Here is a 20,688-nt window from a genome sequence, read left to right on the forward strand (position 1 = left end):
TGCATTGAACCTGGAGATTATATTTATTAGTATAACCATTTCATATTAACTTTGATGGTCTATGAACATTGGAGATCTTCCCATCTTCTGATACTTTCTTCAATTTCATTCTTTAGTGATTTTTATTTTTCATTGTAGATGTTATCCACTTCCTTTGTTAAATTGATTCCTAGGTATTTTATTTTTTCAAGGATATTGTAAACAGGATTGTTTTCCTAAATTCTTTCTCAGTCTGCTTATTGTTTGTATATAGGAAATCTACGGATTTTTTCACTTTTATTAGCATATATTCATTGTTTGGGGGGAGTCATTGTGACAATTATGAATAACCTTATATTGTAAATTGGTTAGATTGCCCTGACCATCTCCTACCATTGAGAGATTGACCAGTGACAAATTGAGAGCAGTAGCAGACCAGGCACCCCTGGGGATCAGTCAGTAAGCTTCATCTCTGAAGGGGACTTGGAAGGGGAATCACCCAAGGCAGGCATCTCCTACCACTGGACTGCACAAGGGGCTGGGAGCAGGAAGAATAGTATACCCCCGCCAACCATATATCCAGGGACTAGTCTGTAACTCTCAAGGAGGACAGAAAGAGGGAAAAAAGCCTGGTCCAAACCAACCCCCAGCAAAGCTCCAGCCCCCAGGCTCAGGCTCAGGCTCATTCAGTCCACTTCTACTTGCGGAGAACTTAGAAAAAAATATTAAGTCCCAGGCCAGCCACACCAACTCTCAGACTGAGAATGTGGCAACAGCCTTCCTGCACAAAGCTACTGATTTTTGTATATTGATTATGTATCCTCCTACTTTACTGAAGGTGTTTATGGTGTCTAGGAGTGTTTGGTGTCTTTTAGGTATAAAATAATGTCATCTGCAAATATAGGTAGTTTCACTTCTTTCTGTCCTGTTTGAATTCCTTTTATTTCTTCTTCCTGTGAAATTACAAAACTATGTTGAATAAAAGTGGGGAGAGCAGACTGCCTTGTCTCATCTCTGACTCTAAAGGAAATGTTTTCAGTTTTTCCCCATTTAATATGATGTTGGATATAGGCTTGTCATGTATAGCCTTTATTATGTTGAGGTACATTTCTTCTATTCCCAGTTTCACTAGACCTTTTTCAAGAAAGGATGTTGAATTTTTGTTGAAAGTTTTTTTCTTCATCTACTGAGATAATCATGTGTTTCTGTTCTTGCTTCTGTTTATATGCTATATTATATATATGGATTTATGTATGTTGAATCATCCCTGCATCCTTGGAATGAACACAACTTGGTCATAGTGTACAATCTTTTTAATATGATGTTGAATTCAGTTTGCCAGTATTTTATTGAGAATTTTTGCATTTATGTTAATTAAGGAGATTAGCCTATAATTCTTTTTTTGTTGTGCTCTTCTGTTTTTGGTTTTCATAGATGAGTGTGATAGTGCTTCTTCCCTTTCTGTTTTATGGAATACTTTAAGGAATGTTGATATTAGTTCTTCTTTAAAAGTCTGGAAGATTTCAGCAGTAAGTCCATCAGGTCCTGGGGCTTTTCTTTGTGTAAGATGGTTTATTGCTGCTTCAAGTTCATTACTTATTATAGATCCATTTCAGTAGTTTATAGCCTCTTGGTTCAATTTTGGTTGGTCATATGCATCTAGAAAGGTATCCATTTCTTCTCGATTTTCTTACTTATTTGAGTATATGTTTTTAAAACTATTCCCTGGTGAATCTCTGCGTTTCACTGACATTTGCTGTGATATCCCCTTTCATCTCTAATTTTATTAATTTAGGTCTTCCCCCTCCTTTTAGTCAGATTGGCTAAGGGTTTATCAATCTTATTTATCTTTTCAAAGAACCAACATTTCGTTTTGTTGATTCTTTGTATGGTTTTTTGGTCTCTATTGCCCTTATTTTTATTATCACTCTCCTTCTGATGGTTTTAGGTTTAGCTTATTCCTGTTTTTTCTGAGTTTGAGATCCAGCATTAGGTCATTTATTTGAGATCTCTCTGTGTTTTTAATATAGACATTCATAGGTATGAACTTTCCTTGTAGTACTGCTTTTGCTCTATCCCATAGATTCTGGTAGGTTTTGTTTTTATTTTCATTAAATTTCAGTAACTTTTTTTATTTCCTCCCTTATTTGTTCAATGATCCACTAGTCATGCAGCATCATGTTGTTCAGTCTCCACTATGTTCATCCATGGATGGGCTGATAGCTGGAGCATTTCTCTCCAGTTCTTTCAGCTATATTATCTTCCAAGAATTGAGTATTAATGGGTTATGGTTGGAAATAAGCAGTATTCCTCCCAAGGATTTCATTAGCTGAGCACACCCAGGACTGGGTGACACCCAAAGCTGTTCTTCTGACTCTTTGTACTATAATAGGTGGGGAAATACTGGAACCACAGAGTTCTTTCCCTGCCCTGTTGGGGGCACCCACAGGGTGGAGGGGTGGTGATAAATGTATGTGTAACTGCCTTAAATCCTGGCACTGGTGTGAATCCACACATGACTGGCCATACCCCTGGTCTCATAGGGCAGGCTCCTAAGATTCCCACATTCTTGAAAGTGGGGCCTTTCACAACAGCCATCTGCTATACTGCAACACACTGAGCAAGTTTTCCTCAGTTTCTCTACTTAGCCAAGTTTGTGAACTCCATTAATACTTACAACCCAAATTACTGTGCAGTAGTCAACAATAAAATTAAATATTAACCATTGAAAATCAAAGACAATAGTTTTTTAAAAATAACAATAGTTGAAAAGCTTCCACACATGAGTGAGTCTAGTACAGCTGTTAGCAGATTTATCAGTAGAAACCTAGAAGTCCAGAACAGTATGTCAATATATTCAAAATGTTGAATGATGAATATACAGCATCCATTATAATTTTACCTGGAAAAGTTATCTTTGAGCAATGAGGAAAAATAAAAACTTTCAGACAAATAAAAACATAGAGAGCTCATCACCACTAAGCTATTTTTTTGGCAGTGCTGAGGATTGCTAAGCAAATACTCTACCACTGAGCTTCACTCCAAGCTTCACTAGGCCAATCTTAGCATGCATTAATAAAATGAGTTTTTAACTGAAGTGAAATTCCATTAATTAACAACATAAAAACAAATGAAACATAAAACTAATATATGTTACAGTCATATTCAGAATACTCTAGGAATGTAATGATGTTATGTAAAGCAACTTTCGCTCTAGTATGATTGGTAAAGGAATAAACTATGAAATATTATAGTTAAAATAAAGTGTCAAGGGATATGAATTTTATGATCATGTAAATTTTGACATAAAAACAAAATATTATGGAGTATGATTTAATGTGTAGAATTGTATAAAAACAAAGTTAGGTTAGTATGAGTTTGAAATAACCTGTCATAAGCATAAGAAGTTTTATATACACCCTTTGGAAATCACAAAGCAAAAATCTGGAGATGCACAAAACATAAATACAAAGAATTATAGAACATGCCAGTAGCAAAAACCATCAAATCATAAAGAAAATAGTGAGAGAAAAAACAACTAATGTTTGAAGCAATCAGATTACAAATTATCAAGTGAATCTTTATGTATCAACAATTACTTTAAATCTAAATATATTATAATTTCCAATCAAAAGATAAAATGTAGGGCTGGGGAAGTAGCTCAGTGCTTGCCTAGCATGTACAAGGTCCTGGGTTCAATCCCTAGCACCCAAAGAAAACAAAAAATGGATAAAAAATACGACCCACTTAAATCCTTACTAAAACTTACCTCATCCCTAAGAATATACATAATACCAAAATTACAAAGATGGAAGAAGATATTCCACTCAATTGGGAAAAAAGAGAGAATGTATAGACAAAAAGAGGCAAAATATAATTTGAAAAATTATAAATTAAGAAAAAGAACAAAATAAATGGAAGAATTCATCAAGAGTATATTGGACAATCTATATAAATAAATAAAAGAAATATTAAAATAACTGAAAGAGAGAACATTTTGATAGTACACTTTCTACAATGAGTAGAATATCCAAAAAGAAAATTAATAAATAAGCATTGGACTTGAACCACAGTTTAGACCAATATCACCTAACAGACATATGCAGAACATTCCAAAAACATTATCATGTAAACAAATGATAAACAGACAAAACTCAGTATCTTTTCATGTTAAAAAATTCAACGAATTAGGTTCAGACAAAATCACTCAACACACAAAAGGCCATACAGGAAGGACTCACAGCTAATATACTCAGTGGTAAAAAGTCAAAAGCTTCTCTTCTAAAATTACAGATGATGATGTCCATTTTCACCATTTATCTTCAATATAGTACTGGAGGACTTTGCCAGAATCATTAGCCAAGAGACATAAAAGTCCTCTAAATAAGAAAGGAACTAGTGAATTTGCTTCAGTTTGCTGACAAGATCTTAGATACAGAAAACTCTAAAGAATCCACTGAAAAAAGCTGTAAGAATTAATAAATAAATTTAGTAAAATTTCAGGATACAAAATCAGAACACAAAAATGAGTAGCATTCTTATATAATAACAACAAGCTATCCAAAAATTAAGTGTGAAGAAATTCTACTTGCAATAGTGGCATCATTTGAATATGAAATGCCCTCCAAAGGCTCATGTATTGGGGACTTTTTGCCAGCTGATGGGCTTTTGAGAAGTGATTTTTATCCTTAGGGATCTGTCCTAGTGAATGGATTAATCCTTTGATAGAATTATAATTTAATGGCATTATTGGGTAGTGGTGAAAAAAAGGAGGTGGGGCCCAGTTAAAGAATGCAGTTCACTGGGGTGTGCCTTGGAAGTATATATCTTGTGCTTTGCCACTTCCTGTCTGTCATTCTCTGCTTCATGGCCATTGAGCTGAGCAACTCTTCTCAGTCATGCCCTTCTTCCATAATATTCTGCCTCATCATGGCAAAGAAACAAAGGAATCAGCTAACCATGGACTGTTCCCTCTGAATCTATGAGCCAAAATGAATCTTTCCTCCTTTTAAGTTGTTTATGTCAGGAATTTTGTAACAGCAACAAAAAATACAAATAGCCTCATAATTCCTTAGGAATATGTTTTAGAAAGGAGGTGAAAGTTCATTTCTATAGTTTCATTCTATAATGAAAACTATAAAATACTGATGAAAAGTTGAAGAAGGTACAAATAGTTTGAAGATATCCCAAGTTCATGAGTTGAAAAAATTAATATTATTAAAAATGTATATAATTTACAAGGTGACCTACAGATTTATAGAAATAGAAAAACCAATCCTGAAGTTAATATGGAAACACATAATAAAATCAAATAGTGAAGGATATTTTGAGTAAAAATAACAAAACTAGAGATCACATACTACCTAACATCAAAATATATTACAAACTATACAAAAACATAAATTGTTTTATGACACATCACTTTGTTGTACTTCATAGATATTACCTTTTGAAAAGTTGAAGATTGTTGGCAACCCTGCATTGAGCAAGTCCACTGGTGCTATTTTTCCAATAGCAAGTGCTCATTTTATCTCTGTCTCTCTCACATTTTGGTAGTTCTCACAATATTTTAAACTTTTCATTGTTAAAATACATATTGTGGTGATCTTTGTCCAGTGACCTTTTGTTAAAATTACTATATATTACTTGTATAAAGGAGTTTCATTGTGATATTTCCATACATGCATATAATGTACTTTGCTAATAGTCACCCCCTCCCTGTTTTTTTTTTTTACAATTTTCAATTGGCTTCATTATGCTGTTTTCATACATTCATATAATGTACTTCAATCATCTTCACCTCACATCACTTTCTCTTCCCTCTCCTCCTGCTGGTTTCCACCCCAAACAGTCCTCCCTTTACATTCAGGTCATATTTTTCCCTTTTCTTATGTCTAAATTCCACATATGAAAGAAAACCAGTGATATTTGTCTTTCCAAGTCTGACTTGCTTCACACAATGATCTTCAATTCCATCCATTTTCCTGGAAATGACATAATTTCATTCTTTTTATGGATGAATAATACCCCATTGTCTATATTTACTACACTTTCTTTATCTATTCTTTGGTTAATTTTGTCCAGTGATCTTTGATGTTACTATTATAATTGCTTTGAGGCACCTCAAACCTTACATAAATACTTAATAAATTGTGTGTGTTCTTACTGCTCCACTGACCTGCTGTTCTCATATCTGTCTTCCCCCTGTCAGGCTTTCCAGTTCTATGAGACACAACAAGATTAAAGTTAGGCCAACTAATAACCCTATGATGGTATCTAATTGTTCAAATGAAAAGACTATTTACATATGTTTCACTTTAAATCAAGTTAGAAGTTAATCTTAGCAAGGAGGGCATATCAAAGGCTGGGATATACTGAAAGTTAGGCCTTTAGTTTCAAATAGTTGGTTAAGTGGTGATCCAAAGTAAAAGTTCTTGAATGAAATTAAAAGTGTTACTCAACCAAATCCAAGAATGAAAAGAAAGTGAAACAGTCCTACTGCTGACGCAGAGAAAATTTTAGTGATCTGAATAAAAGATCACTTAAGGCATTTTATCTGGAAATCATGACTTAAAGAAACAAACAGCATTTGGGGCCCTGAATGTTACACACTTGAAATGGCTGTTTTCTCAACTTTATTTTTTCTTTTCTTTAAAAATCAGATCATTTTATTATTTCTTGCAATGTTATTTACTAGTATAAATGAACCTATCCTGGAAATTTCATACATCAACTTCAATGTAGATATATGTTGTAACTCAGAAAGTTTAGAAAAGTTATTTATTTTCTATAAATGTATTTAATTATTTCTTCTGCAACAAAAACTTCACTGTCTTAACATTCAATTTCTCTATCCTAGACTTCAAATTAGATTCAGAAATACTTCAGATTTCTTGAAAGTATGACTCTCCTAAAGTAATGAGTCTCCATTGATCACTATTACCTATGGGCCTACAGCAAACCATTTCCCCATTCTGAAGCTTCTTTAGAAAGAGGTAGCTTTGTTAACTGCATACTATTTGAGTGCATTTAATAAGAAAGATGTAAGTTTCTAGGATTAAAGAAAGGCACTTTGTAGATTGACAGGGTATGAATATAATTTATTTTCCTTTATAAGAGTATTAGTTAAGATATTGAAAAGGATCTTTTAATGTTAAATCTATTCAAGCGAGATTTGCAAGTAAATATTCAATCCTACAATGTATCTATTCTGTACAGCTTGTCAGAGAAAGTATTAAAGATAATGCCATGTGGGCACCTAATAATCATCTCAGAAATTCTTGTTCTATAACCAAAATCCAAGACAGTGAATGAACTTGTGCTGAAAAACAAAATAAAATAAAACAAAGACAACATGAACTACATTGTAAGTTGGTTAAGGCAGGCTGGTGAAATGATTACTAATTCAATCAACAATAATCAATTTTAAAAACAAAACTAGATGATAAAAAGTTTTCAGAACCAGTTTTCAGCCATTATTTAAAAAGTTACACACTTTGAGAGTTCATTAAAGATAGGTCCATGTAAAGGATCATTAAGGATCCTTACTTGTGAATTTTCCTTTTATGTAATGTTTCCTCATTATCCCCATTACTATTTTTTGTAGATTCCCTTTGTAAAATTGATTTTGTTGGAGAATCATTTATATTTTGGGGCAGTACTGGGGTTTAAACTCAGGGCCTCACACTAGCTAGGCAGGCATTCTACCTCTTGAGCCACGCTGCCAGCCCTTTTTTGTGCTAGGTATTTTCAAAATATGGCCTCTTAAACTATTTCCCCAAGCTGGTCTCCAAACCACAATCCTCCTGATCTCTGCCTCCTGAGTAGTTAACATTACAAGTATAAGCCAGCAGTACCCAGCTGATTTATAAAATTTTTATCTACTTAATAATTTCCATCTCACTACAGTATTCAAGTAGGTGTATCCCACAATACCATGTAGGTGACATGTTTTTAAAACAATTAATAACTTTCCTTTTAATTTCCTCTTTGATTTAAAGGTTATCAAAAGTGTTTTGTCCATAGTATCATAAATAGAAGCATTTTCCTTCAAATCCAATTTTTCAATAGTTTTGCTCAATTAAGAATTTCTGTCATAAGTTTTACTGGGTTATAAGCAGAGGATATGGATAATAAACTGCCTAAGACGACAACAAAATTTACAAATGATAAAATGTACAGATTTTAAATACATAGCTTTTTAATATATATACCTATACAACCATCTCTCAAATCAGTATATAAGATATTTCTTTCATGGGAATGTTCCCTCATAAATTTTCTGCTTTTAAAATCTAATTGAATATTTTTATGACTAAGCAATTGATTTTTGTAAAATTTCCAGGGAAATATAAATTTTTAAAAATTATTCATTTTCTCTATTTCCTTATTTATTTTATGATCACTAGATGTGACTTATGTTAGAAAGGTATAAATATCTTACCAAAATTGTGTTGTTATAGTAGTTTCTGTAGATAAGTTAGTTTTTCTTTATGCATGAATTTCAATACTATTGAAAGTGCAAAATTGTGCCACTGTCATTTATATTTCTCACTTTGCAATATATTACAATTTTTGCTTTTGTTTTTTGTTTACTTTATATTCCCCTAATCATTTGTTATTCATTCTATTGCCTGTTGCCTATTTTTTCTTTTTATGGTTTATTATATTTCATTTCATTAAACTATTGCATTGATTTTATATTGCCATAAGAATTGGCCACTAACAACAGCTTAGTGAGACAAATTCACTGTTTCACAGTCTTATGGGTCAAGGGATTGCTGGGCTAAAATCAAGGTTTCACAAGGCTACTTACCATTTGGTTATATCTAGCAGAGAATCTCTTTCCTTGGTCATTGTAATGATTGACAGAATACAAAAACAGATACAACATAATCCAACTGTAATTATTTCTATAAAGGCCTGTGTTAGTTGATTTATGCTGCTATAACAAAGTGTCTTTGGCTAGGTAATTTATAAACAAAAAATGTATTGCTCAAAGTTCTGGATACTAGGAAGCCCAAGACCAGAGCACCAATGGATTTGGTATCTATTGAAAACCTATTTCTCAGAAATGGCTCCTATTTGCATGGTAGAAGTGACAAACAGGCTACATCAAGCCTCCTTCATAAGAGTACTAACCTTATTCTGAAGGGTGGAGCTCTCATGATCTAATCACATCTTTGCTCTCTGCAGTGGCACAAACGTATTCTGACTGGCCCATAGGGCTCTCTGGGGTATACTTTGAAATTTTCCGATCTCTCACCATATAAAAAATAAACTCAAAATGGATCAAAGACCATACTATAAATCCTGAAACTTTGAAATGACAGAGGAAAACATAAAGGAAACACTTTAAGATATAGTTATGGGCAAAGGCATTCTGACTAAGGCTCCAAGAGTTTAGGAAATAACAAGAAGAATGGAAAAATCTGATTTTTATCAAATCAATAGGCTTCTGCACAGTAAAAATAAAAGCACACGATAAAAGAGTGAAGAGACACTCTACAAAATAGGAGAAAATCTTTACCAGTTCTTCATCTGACAAGGGACTAATATAAAGAACTCAAAAGTTTAAATACCAAAATAAGAAGTAAACCAGTTAATGGACAAATGAACTGAACAGACAATTTTCAAATGAAGAAGTACAAATGACCAACGAATACATGCAAGAATATTCCAGATGCTTAGCCATTGGTAAATGCAAATCAAAACTACACTGAGATTTTACTTCACTTCATTCACAATGAATATTGCCAAGAAAATAAATTACAAATGCTGATGAGGATGTTGGTGAGGTTGGGAAGAATTCAATCAACGCTGGAGGTAATATAAATTAGTACATAATATTTCCACTTTGTTCACCCTCCTATACCCTTTCCTTATATCTTCCCCCCTCCCGCTGATACCAACCTGTGGGCAATACCCATTTTACCTTCCATTTTTGTTTGTTTAATATAACTATACAGAGATTTTCATTATGACAATCCCATGTATATATGTATTGTATACCAAATTGGTTCATACCCTCCATGTTTTTCCTTTCTATCTTAGTCCTCTTATTACGGTGCTTTCAATAGGTTTTAAAATTCTGTACTCATTCTTGAATAAGAAGTCAGCTTTATTTTTATTTTATTTTTTTATTATTCATATGTGCATACAAGGCTTGGGTCATTTCTCCCCCCTGCCCCCACCCCGTCCCTTACCACCCACTCCACCCACTCCCTCTCCCCCCACCCCCTCAATACCCAGAAGAAACTATTTTGCCCTTATTTCTAATTTTGTTGTAGAGAGAGTATAAGCCATAATAGGAAGGAACAAGGGTTTTTTCTGGCTGAGATAAAGATACCTATACAGGGCATTGACCCACATTGATTTCCTGTGCATGTGTGTTACCTTCTAGGTTAATTCTTTTTGATCTAACCTTTTCTCTAGTTCCTGGTCCCTTTTTCCTATTGGTCTCAGTTGCTTTTAAAGTATCTGTTTTGGTTTCTCTGCGTTGAGGGCAACAAATGCTAGGTAGTTTTTTAGGTGTGTTACCTATCCTCACCCCTCCCTTGTGTGCTCTCGCTTTTATCATGTGCTCAAAGTCCAATCCCCTTGTTGTGTTTGCCCTTGATCTAATGTCCACATATGAGGGAGAATATACGATTTTTGGTCTTTTGGGCCAGGCTAACCTCACTCAGAATGATGTTCTCCAATTCCATCCATTTACCAGCAAATGAAAACATTTCCTTCTTCTTCATGGCTACATAAAATTCCATTGTGTATAGATACCACATTTTCTTAATCCATTCGTCAGTGGTGGGACATCTTGGCTGTTTCCATAACTTGGCTATTGTGAATAGTGCCGCAATAAACATGGGTGTGCAGGTGCCTCTGGAGTAACCTGTGTCACAGTCTTTTGGGTATTGCTGGATCAAATGGTAGATCAATGTCTAGCTTTTTAAGTAGCCTCCAAATTTTTTTCCAGAGTGGTTGTACTAGTTTACATTCCCACCAACAGTGTAAGAGGGTTCCTTTTTCCCCGCATCCTCGCCAACACCTGTTCTTGGTGGTGTTGCTAATGATGGCTATTCTAATAGGGGTGAGGTGGAATCTTAGCGTGGTTTTAATTTGCATGTCCTTTATTGCTAGAGATGGTGAGCATTTTTTCATGTGTTTTTTGGCCATTTGAATTTCTTCTTTTGAGAAAGTTCTGTTTAGTTCACTTGCCCATTTCTTTATTGGTGCATTAGTTTTGGGAGAATTTAGTTTTTTAAGTTCCCTATATATTCTGGTTATCAGTCCTTTGACTGATGTATAGTTGGCAAATATTTTCTCCCACTCTGTGGGTTTTCTCTTCAGTTTAGAGAGCATTTCTTTTGATGAACAGAAGCTTTTTAGCTTTATGAGGTCCCATTTATCTATGCTATGTCTTAGTTGCTGTGCTGCTGGGGTTTCGTTGAGAAAGTTCTTACATATACCTACTAACTCCAGAGTATTTCCTACTCTTTCCTGTATCAACTTTAGAGTTTGGGGTCTGATATTAAGATCCTTCATCCATTTTGAGTTAATATTGGTATAGGGTGATATATATAGATCTAGTTTCAGTTTTTTGCAGACTGCTAACCAGTTTTCCCAGCAGTTTTTGTTGAAGAGGCTGCTTTTTCTCCACCTTTGTCAAAGACAAGTTGGTTATAGTTGTGTGGCTTCATATCTGGATCCTCTATTCTGTTCCACTGGTCTTCATGTCTGTTTTTGTGCCAGTACCATGCTGTTTTTATTGTTATTGCTTTGTAATATAGTTTGAAGTCGGATATCGTGATACCTCCAGTATTGTTCTTTTGACTGAGTATTGCCTTGGCTATTAGTGGCCTCTTGTGTTTCCATATAAATCTAATGGTAGATTTTTCAATCTCTTTCATGAATGTCATTGGAATTTTGATGGGAATTGCATTAAACATGTAGATTACTTTTGGGAGTATAGACATTTTTACTATGTTGATTCTACCAATCCATGAGCATGGGAGATCTCTCCACTTTCTATAGTCTTTCTCAATCTCTTTCTTCAGAAGTTTATAGTTTTCCTTGTAGAGGTCGTTCACATCCTTTGTTAGGTTTACACCTAGGTATTTGGGTTTTTTTGAGGCTATTGTAAATGGAATTGTTTTCATACCTTCTTTTTCAGTTTGCTCATTGTTAGTGTATAGAAATGCTAATGATTTTTCTATGTTGATTTTATATCCTGCTACCTTGCTATAGCTATTGATGATGTCTAGAAGCTTCTGAGTAGAGTTTTTTGGGTCTTTAAGGTATAGGATCATGTCGTCTGCAAATAGGGGTATTTTGACAGTTTCTTTACCTATTTGTATTCCTTTTATTCCTTCTTCTTGCCTAATTGCTCTGGCTAGGAATTCCAGTACTATGTTGAATAGGAGTGGGGATAGTGGGCATCCTTGCCTGGTTCCTGATTTTAGATGGAATGGTTTCAGTTTTTCTCCATTAAGTATAATGCTGGCTGTAGGTTTGTCATATATAGCTTTTATAATTTTGAGGTACTTTCCTTCTATTCCTAGTTTTCTTAGAGCTTTTATCTTGAAATGGTGTTGGATCTTATCAAAGGCTTTTTCTGCATCTATTGAGATGATCAAGTGGTTTTTGTCTTTGCTTCTATTTATGTGGTTTATAACATTTATTGATTTTCGTATGTTGAACCACCCCTGCATCCCTGGGATGAAGCCTACTTGGTCGTGGTGAATAATCTTTTTGATGTGTTGTTGAATTCGTTTTGCTATTATTTTGTTGAGGATTTTTGCGACAATGTTCATTAAGGAGATTGGCCTATAGTTCTCCTTTTTGGAGGTGTCTTTGCCTGGTTTTGGGATAAGTGTAATACTGGCTTCATAAAATGTGTTTGGCAGTTTTCCTTCCCTTTCTATTTCGTGGAACAGTTTAAGGAGGGCTGGTATCAGTTCTTCTTTAAAGGTCTGATAGAATTCAGCCAAGAATCCATCAGGTCCTGGACTTTTCTTTTTGGGGAGACTCTTGATTGCTGCTTCAATTTCATTTTGTGTTATAGGTCTATTCAAGTGATTAATTTCCTCTTGGTTCAGTTTTGGATGATCACATGTATCTAGAAATCTGTCCATTTCTTTTAGATTTTCAAATTTATTTGAATATAGGTTCTCAAAGTAGTCTCTGATGATTTCCTGGACTTCCATGGTGTTTGTTGTTATCTCCCCTTTTGCATTCCTGATTCTACTAATTTGGGTTTTTTCTCTCCTCATTTTAGTCAGGTTTGCCAGGGGTCTATCGATCTTGTTTATTTTTTCAAAGAACCAATTTTTTGTTTCATTAATTCTTTGTATGGTTTTTTTTTGGTTTCTATTTCGTTGATTTCAGCTCTTATTTTTATTATTTCTCTCCTTCTATTTGTTTTGGGATTTGCTTGTTCTTGTTTTTCTAGGAGTTTGAGATGTATCATTAGGTCATTGATTTGGGATCTTTCAGTCTTTTTAATATATGCACTCATGGCTATAAACTTTCCTCTCAGGACTGCCTTAGCTGTGTCCCATAGGTTCTGGTAGGTTATGTTTTGATATTCATTGAATTCCAGGAACTTTTTAATTTCCTCTTTTATTTCATCGATGATCCATTCTTCATTAAGTAATGAGTTATTTAGTTTCCAGCTGTTTGCATGTTTTTTGTCTTTAATTTTGTTGTTGAGTTCTACTTTTACTGCATTGTGGTCAGATAGTATGCACGGTATAATTTCTATTTTCTTATATTTGCTGAGGCTTGCTTTGTGCCCTAGGATATGATCTATTTTGGAGAAGGTTCCATGGGCTGCTGAGAAGAATGTATATTGTGTAGAGGTTGGATGAAATGTTCTGTAGACATCAACTAGATCCATTTGATCTATTTTTATTTTAGATCTTGGATTTCTGTATTGATTTTTTGTTTGGATGACCTATCTATTGATGATAATGGGGTGCTAAAGTCTCCCACAACCACTGTGTTGGCATTTATATATGCTTTTAGGTCTTTCAGGGTGTGTTTGATGAAATTGGGTGTGTTGACATTGGGTCCATACAGGTTGATAATTATTATTTCCTTTTGGTCTATTTCCCCTTTTATTAGCATGGAATGTCCTTCTTTATCTCTTTTGATCAATGTAGGTTTGAAGTCTACTTTGTCAGAGATATTTATTGCTACCCCTGCCTGTTTTCGGGGGCCATCGGCTTTGTAAATCTTCTTCCAGCCTTTCATCCTAAGCCTATGCTTATTTCTGTCGGTGAGATGCATCTCCTGTAAGCAACAAATTGTTGGATCTTGCTTTTTAATCCATTTCGTCAAGCGGTGCCTTTTGATGGGTGAATTAACACCATTAACATTAAGCGTTAGTACTGATAGGTATGTGGTGATTCCTGTCATTTAGTTCTCTTAGTTGTTTGAAGGTTTGATTGTGTGTACCTAAGTTGAGGTTACTCTCTAGTTTCTTGCTTTTTCTTTTCCTGTGGTTTGGTGCTGCCTGTCTTTTCATGGTTAAGTTGGGTTTCACTTTCATGTGCAGTATCCCTTGCAGAATCTTTTGTAGTGGTGGCTTTGTGGTCACATATTGTTTTAGTTTCTGCTTATCCTGGAAGACTTTTATTGCTCCATCTATTTTGAATGATAGTTTTGCTGGGTAGAGTATCCTGGGGTTGAAGTTATTTTCTTTCAGTGCCCGGAAGATCTCACCCCATGCTCTTCTTGCTTTTAATGTTTCTGTTTAGAAGTCTGCTGTGATTTTGATGGGTTTACCTTTATATGTTACTTATAACCTTCAATATTCTTTCCTTAGTTTCTGAACTTGTTGTTTTAATGATGATATGTCATGGGGCAGTTGTATTTTGATCTGGTCTGTTTGGTGTCCTGGAGGCCTCTTTCATCTGTATGGGAATATCTTTCTCTAGATTTTGGAAATTTTCCATTATTATGTTGTTAAATATATTACACATTCCCTTCACTTGCACCTCTTCTCCTTATTCGATGCCCATGATTCTCAAGTTTGGTCTTTTGATGGAGTCGGTGAGTTCTTACATTTTCTTTTCACAGGTCTTGAGTTATTTAATTAATAGTTCTTCGGTTTTTCCTTTAATTTACCATTTCATCTTCAAGTTCTGAGATTCTGTCTTCTGTTTGTTCTATTCTGCTGGATTTTGTTTTGCAGTTCTGTTTCATTCTTTTTTCTGAGGTTTTCCATATCCTGGGTGGTTTCCTCTTTAATGTTGTCTATTTTTGTCCTGAGTTCATTTATCCGCTTATTCATTGTGTTGTCTGTTTCACTTTGGTGTTTATACAGTGCTTCTATGGTTTCCTTTATTTCTTCTTTGCTTTTTCAAATTCTCTATTTTTGTTGTCTTGGAATTTCTTGAGTGTCTCCTGCACATTTTGGTTGACCCTATCCAGTATCATCTCTATAAAATTCTCATTGAGTACCTGTAGTATGTCTTCTTTTAAATTATTCTTGTGGGCTTCATTGGGTCCTTTGGCATAGTATATCTTCATTTTGTTGTAATCTGGATCTGAGTATCTGTTTTCTTCATTCCCCTCTGGTTCCTGTACTAATTTTTTGCTGTGGGGAAACTGGTTTCCCTGTTTTTTCTGTCTTCCTGTCATTGTCTTTGGTGTTGTTACTGTCCCTGTACTGTGTGCAATTAAATATTTTCTAGCTTGTAATAATAGCAATGGTAATATTTAGAATGGAAGGGTGAGCTGAGATGGAAAGCAAGAAGTTAAAGAAAGGGGAAAAGCAAATAAACAGACAAGAAAGAAGGAGAAAACAGAACAAGGAATCAGACAAGAAAGTTTCAAAGGTATAAACAGGGAGCGTTAGTGTACTAATTGATAGTAAGCTGAACAGACATTAGAGAGACAGAGAGAGGATTGAAAATGAAAAATAAAAAAATAAAGATAAGAATAAAAATAAAAAATAAGTAAATGAAACAAATATCTATATATAAAAATGAATTAAAATAAGATGAAAAATAGAAAGTTAAAAAAAACCCAAAAAACCAAAAAACCTCCAAGTTCAAATGCAATGAAGTTTCAGTCTTAATAATTTGGGTGTCCGTCTCAGTCTCCAATCTTGGAGATGGTGCCTCAGATGTTGTTCTGTAGTTGTCTCATCAAAGAGGACGCATAAAGTAGAAGAAAACTACACACACACACACAAAACCCCACCAAGTGTCCCATGTTCAAATGCAATACAGTTTCAGTAAGTTTTTCAGCATGCAGGTGTAATTTGGTTGTTCTCTCATCAAGGGTAGGGAGAAAAAGAAAAAAAAAGAGTCTGGAGACAGTTCTGAGAATGGTATCTGCAGCTGTGGCTTCCCTGCCTGCTGCTGTCAGCCTGCTGTTGCTGGAGGCGTTATTTATGCAGATCTCTGGGGTGAGCTTAGCACTCACCTGGCCCTGCAGGCTTTGTTTGCTCAGTTCTCCTGTGCGGGAGCCTCTGCTACAAGCTTTCCCCTTTCCAAGCACACTGGGAAAGGTGACACTGCACCTGCGTTGTCAGGCCTGCTTGTTTATTTACAGTTCATGTGGGAGGTGGGTCTTCCCCCCTCTCCTGTGGAGTTTTCCTCCCACTGCCACTTTCACAAGCTTTCCTGCTCCTGGTTGCTGGGCGCGTGCCCCTGCTCCTGCCAGAGCCTTTCCAGCCTGCCCGGCTTGTTTATTTACAGTCCTGGGAAGGATTCCCTTCCCCCAATCTTCAGCGCTCAGGGCGCCCTACCCTCTTTCCTGTGTGTCTTTATTGTTCTTATTGCTTATTATTCAGTTTCTCTTTTTTCCCCTGGTGGAGGTCAGTTTGTCCAGGGGGCTATGCTGCTCTGGCCCAGGCTTGTCTGTGGGAGTACCACGGTACCACGAAGCTCACCTGGTCTGCATCTTCCCAAGCCATCTGCGTGTGGGCGACTGGCGGCCCAGGGGCCCTCCTGGTTTGTCCGTTTAATGTGAAGTGGAGGTTCTCTGCACAGGCTGGAGGTGTGGAGGGGTCAAAGTTATGCCTCTTCTCAGTGATTATGCCTGAAAAGTGTGTCTCCAGCGTCTCTCCAAGATTTCACTATAGGAGGCTCGCTTTCTGCTTCCTCCCTCTAGCCGCCATCTTGGAATCCAGAAAGTCAGCTTTATTCATCTTCTTTACCTCCTTTTTTTACTTCCTCCTCCCATTCATGCTCTCCCCTTAGCATGACCTTTTTTACATTCTTGTCTTTTGTTGTTTAGATGTCTGTTCATTGTTCAGTGGAATTTTTCCTGTGGTATCATACCTGTACATGCATTGTGTTTAAATTAATATAATCCTTCCCACTGCACTTCCTTACTCCTTTTCCCCATACTGTCTTGTTTAAGTTTTTAGTGTGTTTCCCTGTGTCTTGTTCCTACACAAATGTGATTGTATTTCATTATTATTCACTTTCTTTCCTTCTTTTCCTCCTTCCTTGATCTCCTCTACTAGTCCCACTTTTGGATACTTGCTCTGTATGTATTTCTAGGTACATATAATATTGTTTGGATTTGTATTAACTTATATTCCACATGAGACAGAAAACCTGTGGCTCTTGGCTTTCTGAACCTCACATGTGAGGGTCACAGATTTGCTCAAGGTCACCTGCCAAAGAGCTTGTACATTGGTTTCCAGTTGGGGCTTCAGTGTTGTTTTCATCATGCCTTTAGCAAATCTCAGCATAAGTTGTGAGATGAAGTTATAGGTCAGATATTTTCTGACAATAGGGAATAGTTGACTGTTTCCCTTCATCAAAGACAGTGGAGTCAGTGGATATCCTGTACTAAAGGACTGACTTTATGAAATAAGATGTACTCTTCCATAAATACTTTGCTAACACTGTATGTTAAGATACATTGCTCAATAATTCTGCATTTCACCTGGTCTCTTGTTGTCTATGGTTTACTGTTGCCTTCCCTCCTTGCCTTTCCATACCACCCACTAGCAGTCATGCATCTGATTGATGTTTTGCTTCAAAATTTTGAAGGTACAGGAAAGCTGAATGTCTCTAATCCGCTATCTTCCTATAGCACAGTATTATTTCTTTTTTAAATGTCTTGTAGAGACAGGCACCAGAGGCTCTTGCTTGCAATCCTAGCCACTTCAGAGGCTGAGATCAGGAGAATAGCATTTAGAGGTCAGGGCAAACAATTAGCAAGACCCATGGTAATCAATAGCTGGGTGAGGTGGTATGCTCCTGTCATCCCAAGCTACATGAAAGGTTATGATCAGGAGGAGGATGGTTTCAGGACAGCAAGGGCAAAAAGTGAGGCTCCATCTCAATGGAAAAGCTCAGCATGGTGGCACGCACCTGTCACCCCAGCAACAATGGGAAGAATAAAATAAGATTGCAGTCTAGGCCAGCCTTGGCAAAAAGGAGACCCTATCTCCAACATCACCAGAGCAAAAAGGGGTGGAGACATGACTCAAGTGGTAGAGTGCCTGCCTAGCACGCCTTAAGCCCTGAGTTCATACCCAATTACCATAAAAATGTTTTGTAGAACTCAGAAGTGAAACCATCAACTGCTAGACATCTATTTGTTGGGGGAATTTTTATTAGTAATTCAATCTTGTTACTTATTATTAGTCCAGGTTTTCTGTCTTCTTAGGTAAACTTTTAGCAATTATCTGTGTTCAAGAATTTATAAATTTCTTTAAGATGTTCTGATTTATAAGCTTATAGTTGTTTTTAATAGCTGCATGATTCTTTGTATCTGTGGTATCAGTTGTAATTTCCCACTTTCATCTCTAATTTTGTTAATTTGAATCCTTTCATTTTTAAGTTTTACTAAGTATTTTCTGATTTCCGTTAACTTTTCTCAAAATTAGTTCTTTGTTGATATCTTGCATTGTTTTTATTCTTTACTTTGTTTATTTCTGCTCCGGTCTTTATTATTTCCTTTCACTGGGTTTGGGTTTAGTTTGTCCTTATCTTCTAGGTCTTTAAGATGGAACATTTGAGCTCTTTCTACTTTATTAATGTAGTCTGTTTATTGCTAGAGATGTCCATGCATAACTTTGTTGTGTTGCTATGTTGTGTTTCCATTTTCTTTTGTCACAAATTTTTTAGTTTCATTTTAAATTTATTCATTAAATCACAGTTTATTTAAGAGAATTCTTTTAATTTCCAGTTATTTGCATGGTTCCCACCATTCCTACTGTTAACAATATTAGTTTTCTTGCATTGTGTTCAGAGAGATTACAAGGATGATTTTAATTTTTTTAATTTCCTTTTTTTTGAAAATTTGGCATGAATTTTGTTTATTTATTTATTTTATTCATTTATTCATATGTGCATACATTGTTTGGGCCATTTCTCTCCCCTGCCCCCACCCCTACCTCTCCCCCACACCCACCTCGCTTCCAGGCAGAACCTGTTCTGCCCTTACCTCTAATTTTGTTGAAAAGTAGACATAAGCAATAATAAGAAAGACATAGCGTTTTTGCTAGTTGAGATAAGGATAGCTATAGAGAGAGATTCCTAGCATTGCTTCCATGCACAAGTGTACTACAACCCGAATTGATTCATCTTTACCAGAACTCTTCACTACTTCCTGGTCACCTTCCCATATTGACCTCTGTCATTTTAAGGTTACTGTACTAGCTCCTCAGCAGTGGACATCAAGCACTTTCAAGTTTTGGGTTTCCTACTTTTCCCCATTCCTCCCGGATATGCTCTCTCCTTAGTGTGTGACCCAAGTCCCACAACATTGCTGCATTTGCCCTAGATCTAAAGTCCGCGCATGAGAGAGAACATACGATTTTTGGTTTTCTGAGCCTAACTAACCTCGCTTAGGATGATGCTCTCCAGTTCCATCCATTTACTTGTGAATGATAAGATTTCATTCTTCTTCCTGGCTGAATAAAACTCCATTTTGTATAAATACCACATTTTCTTAATCCATTTGTCAATACTGGGGCATCTTGCCTATTTCTACAACTTGGCTATTGTGAAAAGCACTGCAATAAACATGGGTGTGCAGGTGCCTCTGGAGAACCTGAGTCACATTCCTTAGGGTATATCCCTAGCAGTGGGATTGCTGGATCATATGACAGATCTATGTTTAAATTTTTAAAAAGCCTCCATATTGTTTTCCAGACTGGTTACACTAGCTTGCATTCCCACCAGCAGTGTATGAGGGTTCCTCACTTCCTCACCAACACCTGTTGTTGGTGGTGTTTTTGATGATAGGTATTCTAATAGGGGTGAGGTGGAATCTTAGTGTGGCTTTGGTTTGCATTTCCTTTATGGCCAGAAATCGTGTGCATTTTTTCATGTGCTTTTTGGCTATTTGGATTTCTTCTTTTAAGAAAGTTCTGTTTAGTTCAGTTCCCCATTTCTTTATTTAGTTTTTTGAGTTCCCTGTATATTCAGGTTATCAGTCCTTTGTCTGATATATAGCTGGCAAATATTTTCTCCCCCTCTGTGGGTGGTCTTCTCAGTTTAGAGACCATTTCTTTTGTTGTGTAGAAGCTTTTTAATTTTATGTATAGTAGTCCCATTTGTCCATTCTTTCTTTTAGTTGCTGAGCTGCTGGGATTCTATTCGGAAGTCCTTGCCTATACCTATAACTTCCAGAGTATTCCCTACTCTTTCCTGTACTAACTTCAGAGTTTTGAGTCTGATATTAAGGTCCTTGGTCAATTTTGAGTAGATACTAGTACAGGGTGATAGACGTGGA

Source organism: Castor canadensis, chromosome X (genome assembly GCF_047511655.1).
Source record: "Castor canadensis chromosome X, mCasCan1.hap1v2, whole genome shotgun sequence".
In the NCBI taxonomy this organism is placed as follows: Eukaryota; Metazoa; Chordata; class Mammalia; order Rodentia; family Castoridae; genus Castor; species Castor canadensis.